General features: G+C 53.5%; 1 long non-coding RNA gene across 3 annotated transcripts; it reads right to left on the bottom strand.

The window, feature by feature from the left end:
- Positions 1 to 1,489: 1,489 nt before the first annotated feature.
- LOC125131827 (uncharacterized) lies at positions 1,490 to 5,680 on the bottom strand. Of its 3 annotated transcripts, none has more exons than XR_007136031.1 (3): positions 5,424 to 5,680; positions 3,039 to 3,385; positions 1,490 to 1,751 (listed from the first exon to the last, which is right to left on the bottom strand). It is a non-coding gene; the product is annotated as an uncharacterized LOC125131827 (long non-coding RNA). The 3 variants fall into 3 exon arrangements; XR_007136030.1 differs by lacking the exon at positions 5,424 to 5,680 and adding an exon at positions 3,537 to 4,240; XR_007136032.1 differs by lacking the exon at positions 5,424 to 5,680 and adding an exon at positions 3,861 to 4,240.
- Positions 5,681 to 8,669: the final 2,989 nt, after the last annotated feature.

The raw sequence follows: 8,669 nt of genomic DNA, 5'->3' as shown, positions 1-8,669 counted from the left end.
GCCTCCTCGAGACCTCCCTGGGGAGGGCTGGGGAGGGCTGGGGAGGGGCCCCCAAAGCCGAAAGCTTTACTGGGTCATGAGGGTGTGAGAAGGCTGCTCTTCCCATCCCCCAACACACACACACACACACACACACACACACACACACACACACACAGTGGAAATTCTATACCCCTGTGGAAATGGAACGAGGGGGAGGGAGCCAGGGACCAGCCTTCAGGTACCAGGAAGATCCAGCCTGAGGAAGGAGGGGGTCCCAAAACGGGCTTCCAGAGCTCCCTGCTCCTGGGCACAGAGGAGCTTCTTCCCATTTCCCGCCTGTGTGAGGTCATCTGGCACCAGCGGTGCCCGCCCCAGGCCCGGGTCTGGGCCGGGGAAGTGGATGGACAGGGACCGGGCCACTTGCTGTCCCAGCCCCTGCCTCCCACTCCCCAGAAAAGTCCCAGTTAGGGAAGAGCTGGGGGTGGAGGCGCTTGTAGAGGAAGCGGTGCTGAGACTGGGGGATGCCAGTTTGGGGGGCGAGAGCTGGGCAAGAAGTTGTGGGAAGGGGAGGGGTGGGGCACAGGAGGGGGTGGGACAGGGACTGGTGGGTGTCTGGGAGCTGAGGCTGGAGGTTTTAATGCCTCTTGACAACAGATGAATCATAGGCAAATTATGTGGAAATGATGGCATAAATAAAGATATGTTATTTCAAGGCCCCAGCTTGTCGTTGTCGGAAGAGAGCTGAGGGGGGAGGGGCAGGAGGCTGCCCGGCCGGATGGTGCCTGTAGGTGGGGGCCCAGGTAGAGTTCCTGGGGGGGCAGTGGAGGTGATGGCCCCCTCACATCTCTTGTCACCTTCAGGGTGATGTGAAACAGCAGGTGGCCGACCACAGCCTGCCAACCCCTCCCCCAGGGCAGAGCAGCCTTCACCAGCCCTAAGCTCCGTGGTGATCCCCCCAAACCTCCCCAACCCTCACTGGGGCCACCGCTCCCCACATCCACTGTTTCCTTTTCCCCAGTGCCTGCTCTTGACCCCTGACCTCTGGGAGCTGTCCCTCCAGGGTCTTGCCCCCAGCAGCGATGCAGGACTCAAGCAAGCTCCAGGACCCTCTAGTGGACAGAGCGCCCCTGGAGGCCAGACAGGGAATCTGAGTTTATTCCATCTAGATGGAGCCAGTAAGGGTACCTGCTAGAGGAATGAATTCAGGACCTCCATCAGCTTGTCAGGGTCCTCCCCGTAGCCCAGTCTAGGCTCCTGGTCAACCCTCATCCCCACACTCCACAGCTCTTCACAACATGGCCAGTTATTTTATTTGACTTTTTTTTTAGGGCTGCAACCACAGCATATGGAGGTTCCCAGGCTAGGGGCTGAATGGGAGCTACAGCTGCTGGCCTACACCACAGCCACAGCGATGCCAGATTTGAGCCACATCTGTGACCTACACCACAGTTCACGGCAACACCGGATGCTTAACCCACTGAGCGAGACCAGGGATCAAACCCGCGTCTTCATGGATGGTAGTCAGATTCCTTTCTGCTGAGCCACGACGGGGAACTCTGTCCGTTATTAAACACCTAGAAAACCATGCGTACTCACACAACACCTGACACAATCATGACCTATTACTCGTATTTCCTCTCACGCTTTTCCTCTGTGCCTGTGCTGGGTTTCATTAAACCCAGTTGCCATCACGGGTCATGCACAAATCTATCTTCTCCTGTGATGCGATGTCACTTTCATAAACATCTTCTTAACAGCTTCGTAATTTTCTATTAAGTGGAAATATAATTTGCTTCATAAGTTTCCAATTGTAGGTGTTCAAATTCTTTCTCACTTTCCATATGGTAAAGAGTGTGGTGGTGAATATTATTACACACATATTCCACTCCCCCTCCCTGAATTTTGGTTATAGAAATCTAGCATAGGGTACTTTGGGTGGGGTTATTAAGCCGAAGGGTAAAAAACCCCTACTGCTCTTACTGTTTATTGCCAAATTGATTTCAAAAGAGGTTACGCCACCACCACCAACATGTAAATTTCACTGACCTCTCACTAATGTTTGAAAATGGCTCCTGCCTCATCTTGTTTTAATTGGCACTACCTGACTGGTCATCAGGTTGAACACTCCCCTACCTTGGCTTACTGGCTGTGTTTCCTCTTTCCCTGAAGAGTTGTCTCTGCGCTTTTGTCCACCCCCGTTTTAGTGTTTATTTCTAATTTGTGTGAGCTCTCTCTGTAAGTAGGATTCTAAAGCATCGTCATCACAATGAAGTGCAAATCCCTCCCTTGTGATGTTTTCCCCATTTTGGATTTTTTGTTTGTTTGTTTGCTTGCTTTTTAGGGCTGCACCCACAGCATATGGAGGTTCCCGGGCTAGGGGTCGAATCAGGGCTGTAGCTGACAGCCTACACCACAGCCACAGCAACACAGGATCCGAGCCACGTCTTTGACCTGTACCACTCACTGTTCACGGCAAAGCCAGATCCTTAACCCACTAAGCGAGGCCGAGGATCGAACCCGCATCTTCATGGGTACGCGTTGGATTCGTTACTGCTGAGTGAGGACAGGAACTCTCACATTTTGGATTCTGACATGACACTTCCTCTTACGTCATTTAAGTCTCTGACTGCTCCCTCTCAGCTCTCACCAATGATCCCAGGTCTTTATTTATCCATCCCTCCTCTTCTGAGCTCCAGAGAGCAACTGTCCCCTCAACCTCCCAGTACCTGTCCCGCCAGTACCTCGACTCCGTGTGTCTATAACCTGACTCTGCATTTCCCTACGAAGTTTCTTCTCCTCCCATCTTCCCTCACTCTGCTGCCTGAGGACCTTTGGGTGATGTTTAGAAGGAGAAAGAGAAGCGAAGAGGAATCTACCAAGTTTTAGAGGATGAGGGCTGGGAAGAGGAGAAGGCCAGCTGTCTAGGAAGAGGTTGTCCCGGGACTCAGTTTCCCTGCTTCCCTATCTACTAGACCTGGTTCCAGGTCTAGAGATAGATGCTTGAAAGCCAAAGGGGGTGGCCTTCTTTCTAGAGCAAATTGACCCATGACACTGACCTTGCTGGACTCCTCCTCCACTTCTGGAGTCCCTTCCTCAGCAAGGACTGGAAGAGCTTGAAGAGGAGGTTGGGCCAGAGTCTTCGAAACCTGTTCAAAACAGTAACCACAAGCCACGGGGGCTGTGGAGCCCCTGAAACATGGCTGGTCAGGGCTGAAAGGTGCTACGAGGGTAAAATACATGTAGAATTTCCAAGACCTCGTTTGAAAAAAGGACGTAAAAGGTCTCAACAATTTCTTAGCGTTGCCTGGTGTCCTGGTGGGTTAAGGGTCCGGCATCATCACTGCTGTGGCTCAGGTCACTGCTGTTGCGTAGTTTCGACCCCTTGTCCCAGAATTTCTGCGTGCTGCAGGCATGGCCAAAAAACAAAACAAAGCAAATGTTTTTGTCCTGATTGCATGCTGGAATAAAGTTTTACAGATATGAGGTTAAAGAAACATACAGTTAAAATGAACTTTACCTATGCATTTTTTTTTTTTTTAAGAAAATGTAGTTACCTCCATGGCCCCTATTCTGTTTCCGTTGGGTGGTGCTGGTCTAGCCCCTCCCTGCACACAAAATGCAGGACTCCAGGCTGAGTGGCTCCAGTGACAGGTCATGAAAGATAAAGCTACAGACCCACTGGAGATGTGGGCCAGCCGAAGATTCAACCAGATGTCGCCAGAGTGGCCAGTCTCCCCCAGGCAAAGCAAAGCAAAGCAAAGCGATAGTTCCTGGACAACTCCTTTCATGGTGGACCTCTTGAGGCCCTCTGTGCCGGCTCCCTGCTCTACAGAGCTTGTTCCTGGGGACCAGTTACTCCAGGCTTTGGATCTCCCCACCTCAATAGTTTGCAGGGAAGTTCTCCATCATTCCACTGGGGCCAGGCCTTGGGTTCCACTCCAGAAGCCCCGAAGCACACTTCCTCCTGTCCAGAGTCCTCTCTCCTACCTACTTGGGCTTAGGCTCAGCCCACCTGTGGGCTGGGAGGGGATGGAAGAGACAGGTGGGCCCCTAGATGCACCTGGCTGGACTGCAGACATATTTATGCTCCATTTCTAATGTCTGGTCCTTCCTGTGGTCCCACTGATGGGGGAACAGAAAGGAAACAGGAGGGGCTGGGGTGACAGGCACAGCCCACTAGGCTGCCCTCCTCTACCTCACCCTCCCTCGCCTGGGCCCCAGCTGAGCCCATCATCGGAGGCCTCCAGGAGCTGGGGCCACAGTCTGCGTGGATCTGCCCCTCCCCTCACCCCAGCCTAGAAGACTCCACCTCTCCCAGGTCCTGGCTGGGATCCGAAGGCCCCGGGCAAGTGGGGGAAGGGGAACCACTCCTACTTTCCCAGCAGCTGCTGCTGCCTCTTCCTGTTTTGCTAAAACTTTGGCTCTGGACCCAAGGGGGTGGGGGAAAGTCGCCAGGCGCTCTCGCCCCCCCCCCCAAAGGTCAAACTCATCCCCCTGGTCCTCTTAGCTAGTTATTTATAGCTCCCCAGGCCCTGGCTGAGGAGCTACATCTCTCCTCCCCCAAATGTCAGCAGCTGTGGCCATTGCCCCAGGGATGCAGCCAGATGTGCTGATCACTCCAGATGCGCAGTGCCAGGATTTGGGAGCTCAGGCCAGGCCCTTTCTCCTGGACATTCCCTGCTGCCTGGTTCATCCTCCACTCTGAGTCAACAAACCTGAGTCCTGGGGGATGGGGGGACATCAGGAAGTTCCCACCTATTTTCTCCACTCCCATAGCCTGATCCCAAGACGGGACAGCTCGGGCTATAGACCCATGTGGATTTCTTTGCATAAATTAGGACAGGACTCATTTGGAGGCTGGATTTGTAGAAGTCAGCTGCAGTTCAGAGGGACAGAAGGGTCAGGATGCTGTCTTCTTACTAATGTCAGCACGGAGATCCACTCCTGAGAGTCCAGCGTCCAAAGGGCAGGCTCTGCGGTAAGCAGTTCGGGTCCCCATCTCAATAGTGCTCACGACAACCCTGACAGGACAGGCACTTCATGCTCCAACGTGTGGATGAGGAAACCGAGCCTCTGGGAGGTCACATACAGAGCTGGTTCGAACCGTTGGGGTGACCAACTCCAGCCCAAGCAGCCTGACTCCAGACCCTCAGAGTGAACCACAGTGTAACACAGCCTCCCTCCAGCCAGTCCTCTGCAGGGCTTTTAAGTGGTTGCTTCAAAGCTCCATGCAGAGAAGCCTGGGGCCCAGCCTCAGGGTCTGCCCGAGGGGAAAGTGGCTTTCTCTGCCTTCTACCCCTGCCACGCAGGCAGGCCGAGCTGAAGTGAGGGATACCAGGGTGGGGCAGAGACGTCAAGAATCACCGTTCTAGGCACAGAGGTGGGCGGGTCAGAGCAGGACCCCGCCCTTGCCCGCCAGGATTTGATGGTCTGTCAGGTACCTTCAACGTGGAGCTCCCTCGACCTTGTGAACCCAGCATCTCTTGCAGCACTGGTGTTGGAGCCTCTCCTCTGACAGTTTTCTCCATTCCAGATTCTTTTCTTTGGCTACATCCTGCTCTCCAGGAGATGATGAATTCCCCAGGGAGAGGGACTGCAGCTTCCTTTGCCTCTGTGCCAGGAAGTTGCTCAACAAATAAGAGATCATACGTAATGAAAAAGAGTTGAAGTCAGTGGTGGTCACGTGTGGGTGGATCCTTCAAGGTTGTAGCAAGGTGACTCCTGTTCCTCCCCTCCCCCCCCCACCCTGAGTAGCTCCTCTCACCTCATTTCACCCTCCCCTCAGCTCACAGTGACTTTCCTGCACACAGGGAGAAGTCCAAACCCATCCTAAAAGACACTCCTGGCAAAGAGAGTGTCAGGACCTCCTCAAACGCTTGCCTAGAGATTCCAAGGCCTGAGGTAAGTGATTCCAAAGGGAACCAGTAAGATCAGAACAAGGTGAGATCCTACCCTCCAGCCAATACAGTCCTTGAGGCTACAGAAGGTCCTGCTGCGGCCTGTTGCAAGGCTGATCTCCCGAGCCCACCAGTGGGTGGACCACAGCATCCCTGCAGGGGCCACTGGAGCACGTAATTGTGAGCTGGCTGCAGAAAGGCATTTTGCAACTCAGACGAATTTCTTCTCACTCACGATTAGGGTATGGCCCAGTGGCTGCCTCCCTGACTGTAATCTCTGCTGGCACAGGCATCTCTGGGGCTGGGCAGCGGGGGCTGTGGAAGGAGGGCTGACCTAGAAGCCTGGACGCCGGAGTTCTCTGCCCGCTCCTCGCCAGGGATTAACCATGGCATGGCTGGCAGGGAGACTGGGTTCTCAGTTTCCTCATCTGTAAAAGGAGTGATGTGATTAGATTAGAGCGGCCCAAACCTAACCACACTTTAGGATTACCTGGGGAGCTTCAGATTACTAGGTACGCCCCTCACCCCTTGCATCTCAAAGAGTCTGCTGGGGGCTGTGAGATGGCCCAGGAATCTGTTTTTCACAGGCTCTTCTACATGATTTTTTTGGGCCACACCCACAGCATGTGGAAGTTCTGGGGCCAGGGATCAAACCTGCGACCCTAGCCACTGCAGTGACAATGCCGGATTCTTAACCTGCTGAGCCACAGGGGAACTCCTACAGGATTTTGACATAATGTCAAATATGGGGGATCCTACAGACTATAAATATAAATAGACTGTAAATATAAGTCACTTGCAGCTCTTAGGAGAAAAGATTCTAGTAAATGGAATGGCTGTAACAAGAGGCTTTGGTGCTGTGGGGTTTTATCAGCGGGCAAATGGTGGGTAGTTTATTTCATCATCATCATCACCATCAATTACTATTTTTTCCAGGCCTTTTTTGGCTGCACCTGCAGCATGCAGAAGCATGCGGGGCCAGGGATCAAACCAGCACCCCTGTGGTGACAACACCAGATCCTTAACCCGCTGCACCACCAGGGAACCCCTCCAGTTTTATTGAGATATAATTGACCTACATCACTGTGTAAGGTGTACAGTGTAATTTGATTTACATACATCAGGAAAGGGTTATCAGACTAAGTTTAGTAAATATGTATCAACTCATATAGATACAAAATTAAAGAAATGGAAACACCCTTTTCTTCCTGCGAGCAGAGGACTCAGGATTGAGGTCCTCGCTTACCTCAAGGCTGGAGCTGGACTGGGAGAGAAGGGAAGGGAGGAATGGGCTGTCCCTGTAGGTGGGGCCTCTTGGCACGGGGACCTTTCTCTCTCACTCTCCTGGGTGGAGTTTGGCTGCACGGGCTTTGGCACCAGCCTCTGGAGCTGAGAGAGTGTCTTCCCATCCGTATTCCTCCCCCACTTCGGTCTCAGCCCAGAGGACAGCCCCCTTCTCCTCCTCCTGCCCCGACTTTCTCCCCAGGCTCCCTCACCAACCTCATTCCTAAACCACGCTAATCTGTTTGCCACCCTCTGCTTCCTTGCCTCGCCCTTGCTCATGCCATTCTCTCCACCTGGAATGTCACCCCCGCCCCCCAACACCGATTCACATTTCTGGGCTCCTTCGAAACCCAGCTCCAGACTGGCTGACGTCGTTGGGGCTGTGATCTGCCCAGGTCGCTCCTCTTCACGATAGATTCATTTATGCTTGAAATCACAGAATCAGAGAACAGCTTTAGACTCAGAAAGAAATAAGTACAGATGACCTAAACCAGCTCTCGCATTCAATGGACGGAAACCCTGAGGCCCAGAGAGGTCTTGACTCGGCCAAGGTCACACAGTTGTGAGGTTTGCTGGTGGTGGTGGTGGCGGCGAACAGTTGGCTTCACAAGAGGCTTTCAAGTATCCTACGTCTTTGTTTTATTTCCTCGACACGTGGTGATGCCTATGAGGGCAGAGGTGATGTTGCTGTTTTAATTGGTGTTCTTAAGCTCCACGGTGCTGTGTATGTGCAGGCAACTGTAATAGTTCTAAAACTCGCAGGGGTGCACATGAGCGAGCCCTGAGCGGTAGGTCACCAAGGCATTGCTATCTTACTGAGCAGGAAACTGAGACTTAGAAAGGTGTGACCCAGGAAGTTAATGGCAGAACCGGGGCCAAAACGCAAGTTCCCTGCCTCCCAGCCTCAGCCCAGGACCCTGACACCCATGATGCTGTTCTTCTAGAGCCTTCCTGAGGTTCCCGGCAGGGGACCTAGAGTAGTCAAAGGGGTGGCCTCTGCCGTCTTTCGCCTTCCTTGTGATTTCTTCACTTTGGGGTTGAGCAGACCTTGCCTCTGGCCTCCTACCCCTCCCCATCCTGTCCCACCGCATTCTCCTTGTGTCCCCCCACGGCCTGTTGGCACATTGACCCATACGCATACATGCTCAGAGCTGCAGGTGTCTAGGGCAACAGACCACAGGGGAAACCACATCACCTTTGTTGACACTGGAGGGAGGCAGGGGGCCAGGGAAAGAACCTGCTTACGTCTCTCCACCTGCCTCTGTCCCCGCAGTCATCTCGCCTCCCAGCCTGGTGGGTCATCTGGACTTGACCCATGGCCCAGCCTCTTCCTGAGGAACCCATCCAAACCTGGCCCAGGAGGATGTATCGCCCCTTCTCACAGATCCTGAAATCCTGGAGGGAGGTGGGGCGGTCTGCCTAGCTGCACCCCAAAGCCACACCCCCAATCCTAGCCAGTTTACTGACCTAGCTCCTCTGATTCCACCTGCGCAGTGCAGCAGACAA

The sequence above is a fragment of the Phacochoerus africanus genome, chromosome 7 (assembly GCF_016906955.1).
Source record: "Phacochoerus africanus isolate WHEZ1 chromosome 7, ROS_Pafr_v1, whole genome shotgun sequence".
In the NCBI taxonomy this organism is placed as follows: Eukaryota; Metazoa; Chordata; class Mammalia; order Artiodactyla; family Suidae; genus Phacochoerus; species Phacochoerus africanus.
This window is presented reverse-complemented; position numbering and strand designations above follow the sequence as displayed.